Genomic DNA, 13,479 nt, shown 5'->3' with positions numbered 1-13,479 from the left:
GCAATTTTATGATTTAGTTGAATATAAAATGGCACAGATAATGTATAAAGCACAAAATAACTTGCTTTGCCCCAGTACTCAGAAGCTGTTCAAAGTCAGAGAGAGTCAATATGACTTAAGGGGAACAGATTTCTAATAAGGACAAACATAAAGCAGAGATGTGTTTCTGTTAGAGGAGTTAACCTGTGGAATAGTTCTGACAGTGATTTAAAAAGGTGTAATTCATTTTCCTTGTTTAAAAATATGTTTAAAAATAGAGTATTAGAAAAATATATATATTGATGTCGTTACTTATCTAAGGTGGAAAGTTGTTTTTGTTTGTTTGTTTGTTTTGTTTTTGCTTTGTTTTATTATTTGCTTCGAGCCCTGTGTACAGGAGCTGCATGCAAAAAGATCTTTTGTTAAAAGGGTTGGCGTAATAAGCAAATGCTTCAGCCAATACCTTTTGATTAGCCTTGTCTCATGCTTTCTTTGTGGTAGATCTTTGTTCTGTCTTCACTGAGATATTTGAATGCTAATCAATAAAAATCAATCAAATCAAATCAAACCAATAACAGCCTGTGTTTTTCAGCTCTTTAGGAGTCAGAAATGAGAAAGACACAGACTGCTAACCTCTCCCTGCAGGAAATAAGCTCCGCCTCTTCCTGTCCTGTATATGAGTGATTCTGACATGAGACACAATGAGTTTCCTGTTTATTGTGACTTAAAGCGAGCAGCAAAGCCACTAAACTGTGTGTTTCCAGCTGAAGCTGCTTTTTGTGTTGCTCCCACAATCCTGTCTAAAACAGTCAGTGAGGAAAACTCAATGTGACTTCAGAGTGTCAGAGGTAAGCGACTCATGTTGTAACTGACGTCAGACGCCGGAGATTTTGGCGGAAAATTAAAGTGAACGGTAGTTTAGAATTGAACAAATTCCTTTAAGCTTCAGTATTACCAAATACACTTATCAATAGTCTTCTAACTAACAACATTTGTCTAAATCATCTCCAACACCCTGGAGAACAACGGGGAGAGTTTAGAGGCTCTCCAAGATTACATTGATCAGTGCTTCCAGGATCTTGTGATGAAGAAGGCTCAGAGTGCAAAAACTTCATCAAAACCCACCTGAAGCTGCTGGAGGACACGGTGAAGAACATCGCCTTTGATAGAGTGCATCGCATCGGCCCCATGCGGGCTGCGACCGGGAGACCACGTCCTACTGTGGCCAAGTTCGGCCACTTCAAACAAAAGGAACAGGTGAAAAGTCTCCGTGTCCATCGGTGTTTCTCCACGTCTCTCTTCCTTCTTCGTGTCATCTCTGTGTTTCCCTGCTGCCCTCATGTTTTCTGCTTTGTCTGTTAGTTCTTCCCAGTTTAGGTTGATGTTCGCTTCTTCCCTCACCTTTGTTATTTTCACTGTAAATAAATCTCCACTCGCATCTCCACCGCCGTCTGCATCTTGGTCCTCATTCACTCCACCACACGACTGCTGCCCCAGCCGTGACAACTTTTGATGTTTCCTCTACATTTACCTTTAAAAATTATTTACTTTGCCTTGTTTGGTATCATTTGGTATCAGATGGCCGACTTCTAAATGGTCATCATGGTCACCACCGAACTTGAGGAGTTTGCCCCCTCACATATACTAATGTGCCACAAACAGGACTTTAACATCACCAACCATTCCTATGTTATTACGGTGTATCCATATAACTGGCCCACCCTGTACAGTTATGCTTTCATTTTGACATACTGTATTAACACAATTCAGGAGCGATTCTAGGATCAGAGCTTCGGGGGGCTGAGCACCCAGAGAGCTGCCCAGCCAGCCAAGATACACTTTACTCGTCACAATGAGACTTCTTCCCCGTCTCTGTCGGTCCCTGCATCCTCCCTGTCCTCATCGTCTGTTGTCTTCGCCTCCTTTATCAGTCATCATAATTTTACCATCTCTGTGCAAGTCTGCAAATTTCTTTATTAAATCAAAAGATTATTAAATCCATCAAGTCTCTCTGTGCCTGGATCCTCGTCACAAAACATGACATCACTGTTTTGTACTTTTTAACAATTTAATCCCACATTTGTGAAAGAAAAGCAAAACACTTTTTTGAAAAGTCTGTAACAAAACCATCAATTCTGATCAAGGTTATTTAAATGCTGCCAAAGAAGAATGGATTGGAATAAAAAAAATACATATCCTAACCTTAATTACTGGAGGAGAATAATGAATGATGCTCATAGTGAGTAAGAAGTAAACTGAGTGCATATTTTGGACAGAGATTCACTTTTAATGTGTTTGTATAATATAATACAGATACATAAAAACACTCCTGAAACAGAATAAATTATTACAAATAAATTATTACAAAATATTAAAAAATATTATGGATACTTTTGTTGTTAAAATGTTACCTCTCAACCAAGTTCTGCCTTTTATATTTTTAGTAGTGTGTCACACAAACAGGAAATATTGTCAAAAAAAAGTAAGTAAGTGCTGAAGCACCCCAAAAATGAACCAAAGCACCCCAAAAATGAACCAAAGCACCCCAAAAATGAACCAAAGCACCCCAAAAATGGGCTAAAATCGCCCCTGTTAACAAATAATAGCCCAACAGTCACTTTTATGCTTACTGTAGCTGTTAGCTAAAAACACTAATTTAGCCTAGTTTGCCCTGAATTCAGCTTTGACAGACATGATCGACTGTTTCCAGTAGAATTCCTCGTTGTCATCTTGTTCCCTCTCAGAGCCCCGTATGCTTGCAGAGACCCCTACAGTAGGGAAATGTGCCAAAGAACGTCCAAAACATTGCATTTTAGGTTTATTTATGCCTTACACACAATCCCAACTCTTTAGCTAACTTAACAACTTTGGCTAAAGTCTATAGTTAGTCTTACTCGTTTGTACAACATTTCTGGATCGCCACTGTTTGAAATGATATGACATATGACTCTCACTGAAACAGCAAACTTTGTAGAAAACACAACACTTCTGATTCTCTATCTAGCTGTTTGGTCACAGCTGTAGATTACATTATAAGTGGTTGTTCACTCTTGTCAATAATTACATTTCTAAATTCTATTTGTGCAGTTACATGTAAACAAAGTCCAATATTGTATCTAAATGATTGTGTTATGGTGGGACAGTTTCCAATTTTGTTGTATTATTGTACTAGGTATGACTGTGCAAGAGTTATCTTATCTTCCTTGCTTGCACCACACTCTTTGCAGAAATGGTGCACAGCAGCACTGCATCATGTTATTGTGTTGTATAATATACCAGAACTAATACAAAGCAACATCCATGTACACTATAGGTCCATGCCAATGTGCCCAAATGGGACCTCCATAAATGGTAAGGGGCGCAAAGGCACTTTAAGACCAGTGGGCACACCATCGGTGCACATCCGCTCGGATGCTTTTTTCTATTCATTTATTTCCCTGTTTATTTATCGATGCACAAAAGCAATTATCTCAGAGACACCATCCTCTTAACAGAGACTCAAATCAGGAACCTGCAGATTATTAGTCAGCAGCTTTAACTTCCTGTCTTTGTCTCACTAAACCTTCCACGTGGAAACTTGAGCTGCCCACTCAAGCACAGTAGGCTTCAACTGGCTCTGCTCAAGTCACTTCAGTATCTGAGAAACTGTCTCGATGCATGCCAAAGAACACTTTGACAATACGCTTGTGTTGAGTCAAATCCACCACAAGCATATTCTATGGCAGTTTAATTCCACTCCACATAAAAATAGTCACGTATTATTTCCCCCCACCACACTTCCTGCCAGTAGCTGGTGCCCCCACCCACAGTGCATTAGTGGTTCTCTGTGTTTAGTGGCTCACTCTGGGCGGCTGCTCGGTGGGGCCCGGCCCCCTGGGCCCATTTACTGCTCAGTAACATTTAATATCTATTATTTACTACTACTCACTAGCCTACTTACTGCATATTATTGGTTGTTGCTGTGGGTTCCCCACTGTGTTGGTTTTTCCTTGTGTTTTTCAGCATATGATGAAATAGATTTTCAGTATTTTTTCTCTCTTCCTCTCCATCTATTTCTCTTCTTCTCTATTTTTCCCTCTTCTTCTGTTAACTTTCTCCCCAGCTTATCTTTTTTCTTCTTTCCTGACCCCCGTTCTGATTCTAATGACTCAAAATAAAGTAAAATCATCATCAAATATGACTATCAAGTGGACCAGTATAGCAAAAACCATAATGGTGGCAGAGGCCCCAGAGCCAAGTGGCAGGATTTTCAACGTTAAAACCAGATAAAAAACAGAAATTAAATGGTGTTAAAAGCCATGAATTAAGGCAATTCATTCACAACATCATTACAAGTTTTACTGGACGTTAATATTTTTCTCTTTTTTCAGTGCAAAACAAACTAACAGTACACATGATGCTGGCAAGTTAAAATGTCAGTGTCTTTTATAGATAGCATGTCTAGCATCATAGTTTTATAGATCACGTAGTCAGGATAAAAACTCCATCTCTGATTATTATTGTACATGACTGTGACATGCAGTGGCCTCAGCATCATGATGAAGGCGACCGGAGGAGATAGTTTGGTAGACATCGATGTTTTGCCGATGAAGGCTCATGTAGCGGTCCTCTTTGTCCTAAACAACAATTTACACTGTCATTTACATTTAATTAAAGTGCAGCTTAAAACACAGACATAATGCACTGCAGCCTCGGCACAATTAAGTGTAAAACAGAACTATGGAAAACTCACAAACATCTGGCGAGTTTCAGATCCTGTTAAGTTAGTTAGACCTGATCTGTTTTCTCTGTTAGGATAAAAACATCAGAGGTCATGGGGTGAAAAATACCTCAAAAACAAGACTAGCTATGTCTACAACTAATGTGTGGTGTTTGAAAAGAACCTATGAGATACTTTGAACACCACAGTGGCTGCTGTATGCAGTAATGTGCTCAAGTGATTTCAAAGGGTCATTTCATGAGTTTAAGTGCGTCAGTAAAAGTTTTCACCTGCGAGGATTTCTCCTCAGGCTGTAACCACAGGTTATCACAGCCACACTGATGAGTGAAGCAGCAGCAGAAATGATGGGATCTGTAGCCATGAACTTCATGCCAGAAGAATCTCCATCGTCTGTTGAATGTTGCCACACACACACAAAAAAACTTCATTTTGAAAACATGAAAAGTCACGAAATTTGCATTAACCTGTTATATTAAAGCGGAAAACATGTTTATCTTTTCATTACATTAGAGTTTCAATTGCATCATTCAAACACTTCACTGATGAAATAACACCAAAGTTGTGATTGGAGCAGTTTTATAATGAAATTTTAAACAAATTAGCCAGAAGAAGAGCTTAAAAACATTCCAGATGTTCATCTCCTGACTGAAACCTTTCATTAATCCGCTGCAGGCGGGAATGACGACCTCAAACCATGTATGACAGAAAAGAAAGTGTTAACGCAGTTCCAAACATCCACCTTGAATCTGCGGTGTGGGTATAAATAGAAAATGTTTTTACCTCTCACAGTCACACTGAGATGGAGAACATACAATCCACCACGAAATCCACACTCACAGGTGTAGTTCCCACTGTCTTCAGATGTTAAGTTGAGCAGGTGGAGAAACACAGTCTCATTTTCTTTGATCAGTGTGAACCTGGAGTCACAGCCATGAATAAAGCCTCGGTCGTAACGATAGAGCAGACGACACTGTTCTCCTCGGCTCCTCTCTGTGCTGATCTCACACAGTATCATCACAGTAATATTCAGAGTTGTTTTGCTGCATATTTGAGTGGAATCGGGTTTCTTTCCAATTGTCTTCACAAGAGTCTCTATAAATTGTTCCAGTTAAAATGAAACAAAATCGGGATTATAGTTTCTATATATTTGTTGTTGTGGGAAAATCAATCACATATATTATTTCACTAACCTAACTAAAGCTTTCTTCTTAAACACCTGGCTTTACAGCTTTTCTTTTTTAATTATATATATTTACCTTCACTGCTAAAAACCACAAGCAGAAGCAGGAGAAAGCAGAGTTTCCGTGCAGTCATGCTGGTGAGGAAGTAACTGTGGCTGACAGTGTGAGGTAGACTATAGTGAAAGCAGGAAGACTTGCACCCTCCTTATTTCACCTCTTGTGTCTACACTGAAACTTTTACTATGTCTAAAATAGAAGTGCATAAAAGTGGAAGGACAGTAGAAGGTAAACCACCAACATTGTTTAAGCCAGACTGATCTCTCTGTTTATCTGGATGGACATTGTGTTCAAATTATGATGAGATGTTTGTTCAAAAACAAAACTAGTCTGATACAAAGAGTCATGTTTGCCACAGTTTATTGTGTTTGTATTGTATTAAATCTGAGAGCCTGAGTTGGAGTATTATGACTGAATGGTCTCCATTACTGGGAAACAACTATCCAGTGTGAAAAGATGGACGTTTATTATAATATATGAATATTATTATATTAGTATGTCACCTAAAGTTTTATATACTTTAAAATGTTTCATAGAGCTTTATTATCCACTCCCACAGTTCCTGTGCTTCTTGCTGAGCGTGTCTTGTTGTCGTGTTGATGGTTCACTGAGATGATAGTCTGGTAGGAATCACTCGATGGCTGCTGAAGGTTTGTATAGGGCTGATCTGGCTCATCGTCATCCTTTAGAAAAGTGAAATATTTTAGGTATTAATCAAGTTCAACCCGGTCTACCCACACACTCTATTGATCTTTAAATCTCTCCATCTGTTGCCTGGATTATTTAATGTTTCTGCTCATTTCTGTAAGAGCTTCTTCACAAAATAAAGGACACTGAAGTTGGCACTAATAGTATTATAACACTAATCTGTAATTATCTATATAAGTAACATCCTAAAACATAAATGTACATGTTTTATGTTTACTGGCAAACTTTTAACTAGCTGCTGCAGATCGTAGCAATAAATTGCTCACCAAACCGTTGGGATTTTCAGGTACAGACACTCCAGATGTTCCTGACCTTAAGCAGCCACGTTGATAAGAGAGGATGTCAGCATTAGTGTAACACTATTCACATTCAAACAGAGAAAAATCAAGTAAGAACATCTACATTTATATTATCTTCTCTCTTAATAATGATAATTATTTTTGGAAGGATAAAAAGTGTTCATTCTAGACATGATGTTTAACATACACCGAATTCTCATTTATTGAAATGTGATGTTTCCTTTTACTTTCTCTACATCTATATCATCTTTGAGTTACTACAGCAAAAATAGTCTCACCCATTACTTTTCCTCCAGTAGATAAATCCCACGATAACTCCAGTTATAAAGATGATCACAACACCGGGCAGATAAACGGAAAAAGATTTGTCTGCTGAAGTGTGGGCCTCGTTTGTGTCTAAATCATTGAAAAGATGCATTTGTCAGTAAAATCATTTACTTTCATTTCCTGGAAATCAAAACACAAATCAAACACAGTTTACGTCTACTGAAACTCTGAGTGAAGTAATGAAACCCCAGTTTTATAACCACAGAGCTTTAAATATTGTCACTGTGCTCTTTTCTTTTGTCTTCTTCTTCTTCTTTTGCATCTTTTCTGAATATTACTATGAACTGAAATTGGTCCAACTGCTTATATACATTCACTGGCCACTTTATGAGGTATACTTGTTCAGGGTGTAACACAAATATTTCAGTGTTCATTTCATTTGTCAATCACATGTCAGCTTCATCTTCCTGGTTAAATAAAGGTTAATAAAATAATAAAATGTCAGCAAATCAATGCTCAAACAGAGCAACATGGCACATGTTACTGGTCCCAGTGCTTCACAAACTGCTGATCTGCTGGGATTTTCCCACACAATCATCTCTGTTCACAGACAATGGTCTGAAAAATAGAAAATATCCAGTGAGCTGTGATTCTCTGGGTAAAAATGCTGTTTACACATCAAACCTTGAGGCAGAGCGGACCACACTGGATATCACTGCTGTCCTCTAACAACAGCAAGCTGAGGCTACAGTTTGCAAGTCTGGACAACAGAAGACTAAAAAAACGATGCCTTGCCCGATGAGTTGATTTCTAACAGTTCAGACTGCTGGTGGTGTAATGCTCTGTGAAGGATTTTCTTTGCAAACTTTGGACCCTGTAGTAACCACTGAGCATCATTTAAACACCACAGCCTGCCTGAAGGTTGTTGCTGACCACATTCATGTCTTTATGCCCAAAAAATACCCATCGTCTGATGGCTGCTTCCAGCAGGATACCACACCATGTCACAGCGCTCAAATCATGTACGGCCTGCGCAGTCACCAGATCTCAATCCAGCAGAGCACCTTTGGGATGTGGTGGAACGGAAAGTTTGCTTCAAGTAAGAGCAGCTGACGAATCTGCAGCAACTGTGTGATGATGTAATTTCAATATGTCTTGAGAATCTTTGAGGAATGTTTTTAGCGCCTTGTTGTGCCACAAAAAATGAAGACATGTTTGATGGCTGAAGGTGGTCCAACTCGGTTCAAAGATGTACCTGATAAATGAGTCAGTGAGAGTATTTAAACTGCTGTAAGTGAAAATAAGAAGAAAAGAAATGAACAAATTACAAGAATAAAAAACACATAAGCAGGTCAATACAATGCTGACACAGTGCTGAATAACTGTGTCAGATAAAGAAACCAAAATGCATTTACCTTCCACAGTGACACTGATATGGACAATATATGTCCCTTCAGTGTTTGTACACTCACAGGTGAAGTTCCCACTATCAGCTGGTGTTAAACTGGTCAGCTCGAGAAAGGCAGTCTGATTTTCTTTTGTTATTGAGAACCTGGGGTCACATTCCTGAGTAACGTTCTCTCCGTGTCGATACAGCAGATGACACTCTCCTCCTGTGTCCCTCTGTCTTTTGATCTTACAGATAATCAAAACAATAGTAGTCTGACTTTCCTTGTTGCAAATCCGAGTGACATCGTGTTCTCTCCTGACTGTCTTCACAACAGTCTCTGTAAACAGGGACAGCAAAATACGGTAAATACAAGATTCAGCCTGTGTCAGAGAGGACTTTAGTTTCTATATTTTGTGAATGTTAAACCATCTTTTTAATCCCATAATAATGTGTTTAGTTTAAACTAAAAGCAAGGAGGTTATAAATTTAAAAATATTAATAATGCATAATGAAAATAGTTTCCTTGTATTACCTTCAGCATCATGGGACACAGCTAGTGGTAACAGCAAAATCAAGCAAAGTTTTGATACGTCCATGCTTGTTAACATGTCTGTAAGCCACCGACAGTGAAGAGGAAGATGTGCGGAAAGAAACAAGCTGAAGCTTTCCTGGCTAAGCAGACGTCAGACTGTTGCCCTTCACGGGGCAAGTGTGAAATGATGTAAAAAGGAAGTGTACTGACAGGACTTTCATATTAAAAGGCTGTAAAGTTGAAACACTGTGCGAGCTCCCACACAAAAAGAAAACAAGCTAATTTTTCTTTATCACAGAGGAATTATTACACTGCTAACTGTCATGTTCGCTGAAACTGAAGGATGGATAATATTGTAAAAGTAACAACAAAACTACCATTTATCATAACATTATAAGCATTTTAAACTAAAATAGCGTGTGTTATGGTTCAAAATATTGGGGATGGAGACAAGAGAAAAAACCACAATAACAACACTGGTCCGGTCGGGTTGAGTCAAACGATGATTTTAATGATCACACGCGTGGGAGATGGGCACTGATGCAGACAGCCTCAAAATCTCAAAATGGTGGAGCATTGCTCAAACTCTTATAGCCTCTGGTGCCTCCACCTTATCATAAAAAGCCTAAACATTCACATGCTTTCTCTCACACGGCGCCTAAGCTACGACCTTGGCTCCCCGTCTATCTGCTCCTGCTGAGATGGGGCAGAAAACTCCAGTATATTCTGTTCTCTTCTAATCAGACAAATAAGACAATTACTTTCTGCGAACAGTATTTCTTATAACTCAGCAGTATAATGCATCATAAAACAATATCATTCATTCACAACAAGTCAGCAGTTTAATGTAATGCAAATCAGTTTAACTAATGCAATAGTTATCAGCTTCTTCTAATTCAGGAGAATAATGCCAACTAAAACTACATAATAATTCACCATCTTTAATTAGGGGTATAACATGGCATAAAATAATATTATAATCTAATAATTCCCCCTGATGAGCTCATTAGAATAATGAGCTCACCAACACCCCATAATCCAGTGTGGCCGGGTTCATCTCTTCTCACTCCTGAGGTCCTTTGTCCCCCTGAGGGGTGAACCATATGTGGGATGACCTCTGTGTTTGCGCAGTTCAGATGCAAGACAAACTATTATTCCAACAATAGCAGGTACAGATGACACTCCCCAGGTCTCCCACAGCTTTATTTGGTGCTACCTTATACCCTCCAGACGTACTCAGACTAGAACCTCTGTCCAAGGAGCTTTTAGCCTTTTATGTTATTGCTGCAGCTACCAGTGTCGTCCAGTTGGGTGATCCTCTGCTCTTCATTCTTCAACCTCAGGGGTTAGACAACCCTTCAGTCGTGGCACAGATCAGGGGATTATTCTGCCCCGATTTCAAACAACGATCTGTGTATCCTCCAGAAAAAGGAACAGGAAGGTGTCCCCCTTTTTGCCCAAGAGCCTCTCGAACTTCGTTGGTCTGGTGTTCCCGGATTTCCGCCAACCCCTTCATGGTTATTGCTGTGTTTATGGGATCCATCCTTTTGTGGTGACTAGCTGGAGCCCAAACGCCATGACCCTTGGACCCAGTTGGTGTCTTGGCAGTCACTGTGTCTGTCTCTGCTGCGGAGGATCCTCGTATATCTGTGACCTCGTCTGGTGTCTGTTCCTTTCTCTGTAAGAGACAGAAAACCAAAACACCTCTCTTCCTAACCCTAATAATCTAATGTTGTTATCTACTGACCTTCTAGTGATTCAGAATTGGTTTAAAAACATTCAGAATGTTCCAGGGACTTATTCTAATCATATCCTATGTGTGTGTAAGCGTGTTTGCATTTAGCCCTCTGCACTCAAAGTCAATACCTGCAATATATCAGTCCGGACCATCACGCCGAACGAAGCTTATGACCTTCAAAAGACCAAGTGCCAACTCGTTATAAGCACATTTGCAAGGTGTGTCTGAACATTATTGAAACCACTCTTTTTAACAAAAGACAAAGAAATTAACAAATCTTCTAAACGCTATTCAGTTCATTTCAATGATTGATGCTTACACATGGAAATAATGATTTATGCTTCTTACTGATTCTCTACAAAAGACCGGAAACTTCTCGGGCCGCTATTAGCTTAAGTTTTACCATTCCTAAGGTATTAAAGACACAAATGAAGTTATAAAATGTTCAAATAATCCTTGTTTGATGTTAAAGCTCAACTTCCCCCCCTTTTTTTTTTTTGACACATCCCCATGTGTCAAATCAACGGAGCTAGAACATTAAAAGAAAAGGTTAGGCAGCTACAAGGTTTCCCAGATCGTTAAGGTGATCTGCGTGTAATGTTCTGACTCAGGTATTTAATATTTTAATAAATGTCGTTTAATTAACTGCCACTATTTAAACTAAACTTAAAGACATAATTGAAGAAAAGATCACAAAGAATAACATGATATCAGTGTTTTGTAAGCGCGTGCGGCCTTCTATGCTCGAAGCCTTTTCCCTCAATAGATCAGTCAGACATTCGCGCTGACTGTAGCTTTTAACCCTTATTAACTTGAGCACAACTCCACAATGAGCAACAAGTTGCAATATGTATGAAAATGATCATGGTTACACCTGCAATGAAAAATTATATCATTATCCTAACACCTGTAAATAGAAGATTCATCAGAGGTTATAACCATCACAGGAACACAGATGTTAGTATAAGGTCAAAAGCTTCAATATATGATCATCGATGCAATACTTGTTGCATGATTCTCATACAATAATAATGCTGACATTAAAATAACAGTAAAACACCCCCTTTTATCCCGTTTCGCTTGACCCATAAACGTTTATAAATGCCTCTTTTAAATGTTATTTCCCCCTGTTCTCCCCTTCCTGACCACAGCAGGGGGATCTTAGTTTTAAATCAGCCATGAATCCAGCTCACCTGATTCATCAGTGAGCTCCACCGTCACTGGCGTCTGACAGGGTGGCGCTGCATATTCTTCCTTTAATGTCACTATTTTCAACCTGTTAATTAGAGTGCTTAAACCTGAAGTCGACTACGTCCACAACAAGTCAATACAGCTGTAAATGTGGCCAATTATCAATCTATTACCAATCAATAACAACAGATAACTTCTATTTTATGCATGCTTTTAATCAACCACTCACCCAGAGGATCTCCAATCCCAGGAAATTCCTTCTCCTCAGTCAATGAGTCTGTCCTCCTTCCATGCCCTGGTAACTGGTCCATCCAGAGCCATATGATCTCAAATATACATAAAACAAGCCAAACCACACCTTGGTCACACCAACTCTCTTCCGCCCCGAAGATGTCCAATGCCATCCTAGTATGGACTGAAAGTGGCTTTAACGCTGACTGTCCTGACAATCCATCTTATAACATTTCCTGGTCAGATCTGCCAATCTCCGCCCCAGGGTTTTAACTATTTTGCAGTTTTCATTAGTTTCTATGTTTTTTCTAGTTTTGCCTCCAGATTTTCAATTTTTTTTTACCAGTTGGAATCAGTTTTTACCAATTCTTTGCTAGTTTAGTCTAGTTTTTATTTTCCTGAAAATCCTTAGTTTCAGTTTAGTTTTAGTTGTGTTTTGCAAAAATTAAGTGTAACAAAATCTCAGTTCCATCATATCAATCATGCTCTTCTGGTTATCCTTGGGTGTTGAGACTAATAACTATTAACTCTTGCCGCACCGAGTGTTCCTAATTTTGGTTGAAGTGAATTGATAACCTTTTTGAAGGCGATTGTTTCACACATTTATTTAGATGTCCCAGTCCTGTTATCTCGGGATACATCACGCTGCCTTATCTGGGGTTAGCTGTTTTCGGGGGATGCGGGTTGAGTGGGGGAGCTCTTCAAGGTAAGCTAGGTTAACCTTCTTGTGTGAGCTTTTCAAGTGCACTTTAAGGTTTGTGGGATTTTTCGTGTCATAAATGTCCCTCATAACCCCCTGATGGCCCAGTAATTCATTTTTGCGCACTGTAGTACACATTTAGTTTTTGCTTGTAGCTCTCATACTCTACTTGCCACTCCTCTAAGTCCTGATGTTTCTTAGCGAGGACAACAGTACCTTTAAAATTATATCACATGTGTGGGGGTGTGGCCTTGCCAATTGTTTTTCCCACCTTTTCAAAATGGCTGACGTGCCCACAAGCACATTTTATGGAAGAAAGAAAGGTAAGCTTGATATTTACATTTAAAATGTTTTGTTAAACTCAGATTTTTATTAATTTTCAAAGAATAAACATCTAGTAAATGATTTGAGGGGTCTTTAAGAATTAGGCTCATTTAGTTTCACGGAGAACATGACAAAATATGGTTCACTCCACTTGCCTGAAAT

At 39.1% G+C, this 13,479-nt stretch overlaps 1 protein-coding gene and 1 long non-coding RNA gene across 3 annotated transcripts in view; one reads left to right on the top strand and one right to left on the bottom strand.

Annotated features, from left to right (window-relative positions):
• Nucleotides 1–13,479, top strand: part of LOC308394299 (uncharacterized protein) — a 1,060,216-nt gene that overhangs the window by 271,419 nt on the left and 775,318 nt on the right. The window lies entirely within an intron of this gene.
• LOC308394325 lies at nt 5,250–8,716 on the bottom strand. Of its 2 annotated transcripts, XR_013971192.1 has the most exons (4): nt 8,627–8,716; nt 7,223–7,340; nt 6,912–6,957; nt 5,250–6,620 (listed from the first exon to the last, which is right to left on the bottom strand). It is a non-coding gene; the product is annotated as an uncharacterized lncRNA (long non-coding RNA). The 2 variants fall into 2 exon arrangements; XR_013971193.1 differs by lacking the exon at nt 8,627–8,716 and having other exon boundaries at nt 7,223–8,027.

This window comes from Rhamphochromis sp. 'chilingali', assembly GCF_963969265.1.
Source record: "Rhamphochromis sp. 'chilingali' genome assembly, chromosome: 3".
Lineage (NCBI taxonomy): Eukaryota > Metazoa > Chordata > Actinopteri > Cichliformes > Cichlidae > Rhamphochromis > Rhamphochromis sp. 'chilingali'.
The sequence above is the reverse complement of the archived record's forward strand: the minus strand, read 5'-3'. Positions and strand labels throughout refer to the sequence as shown.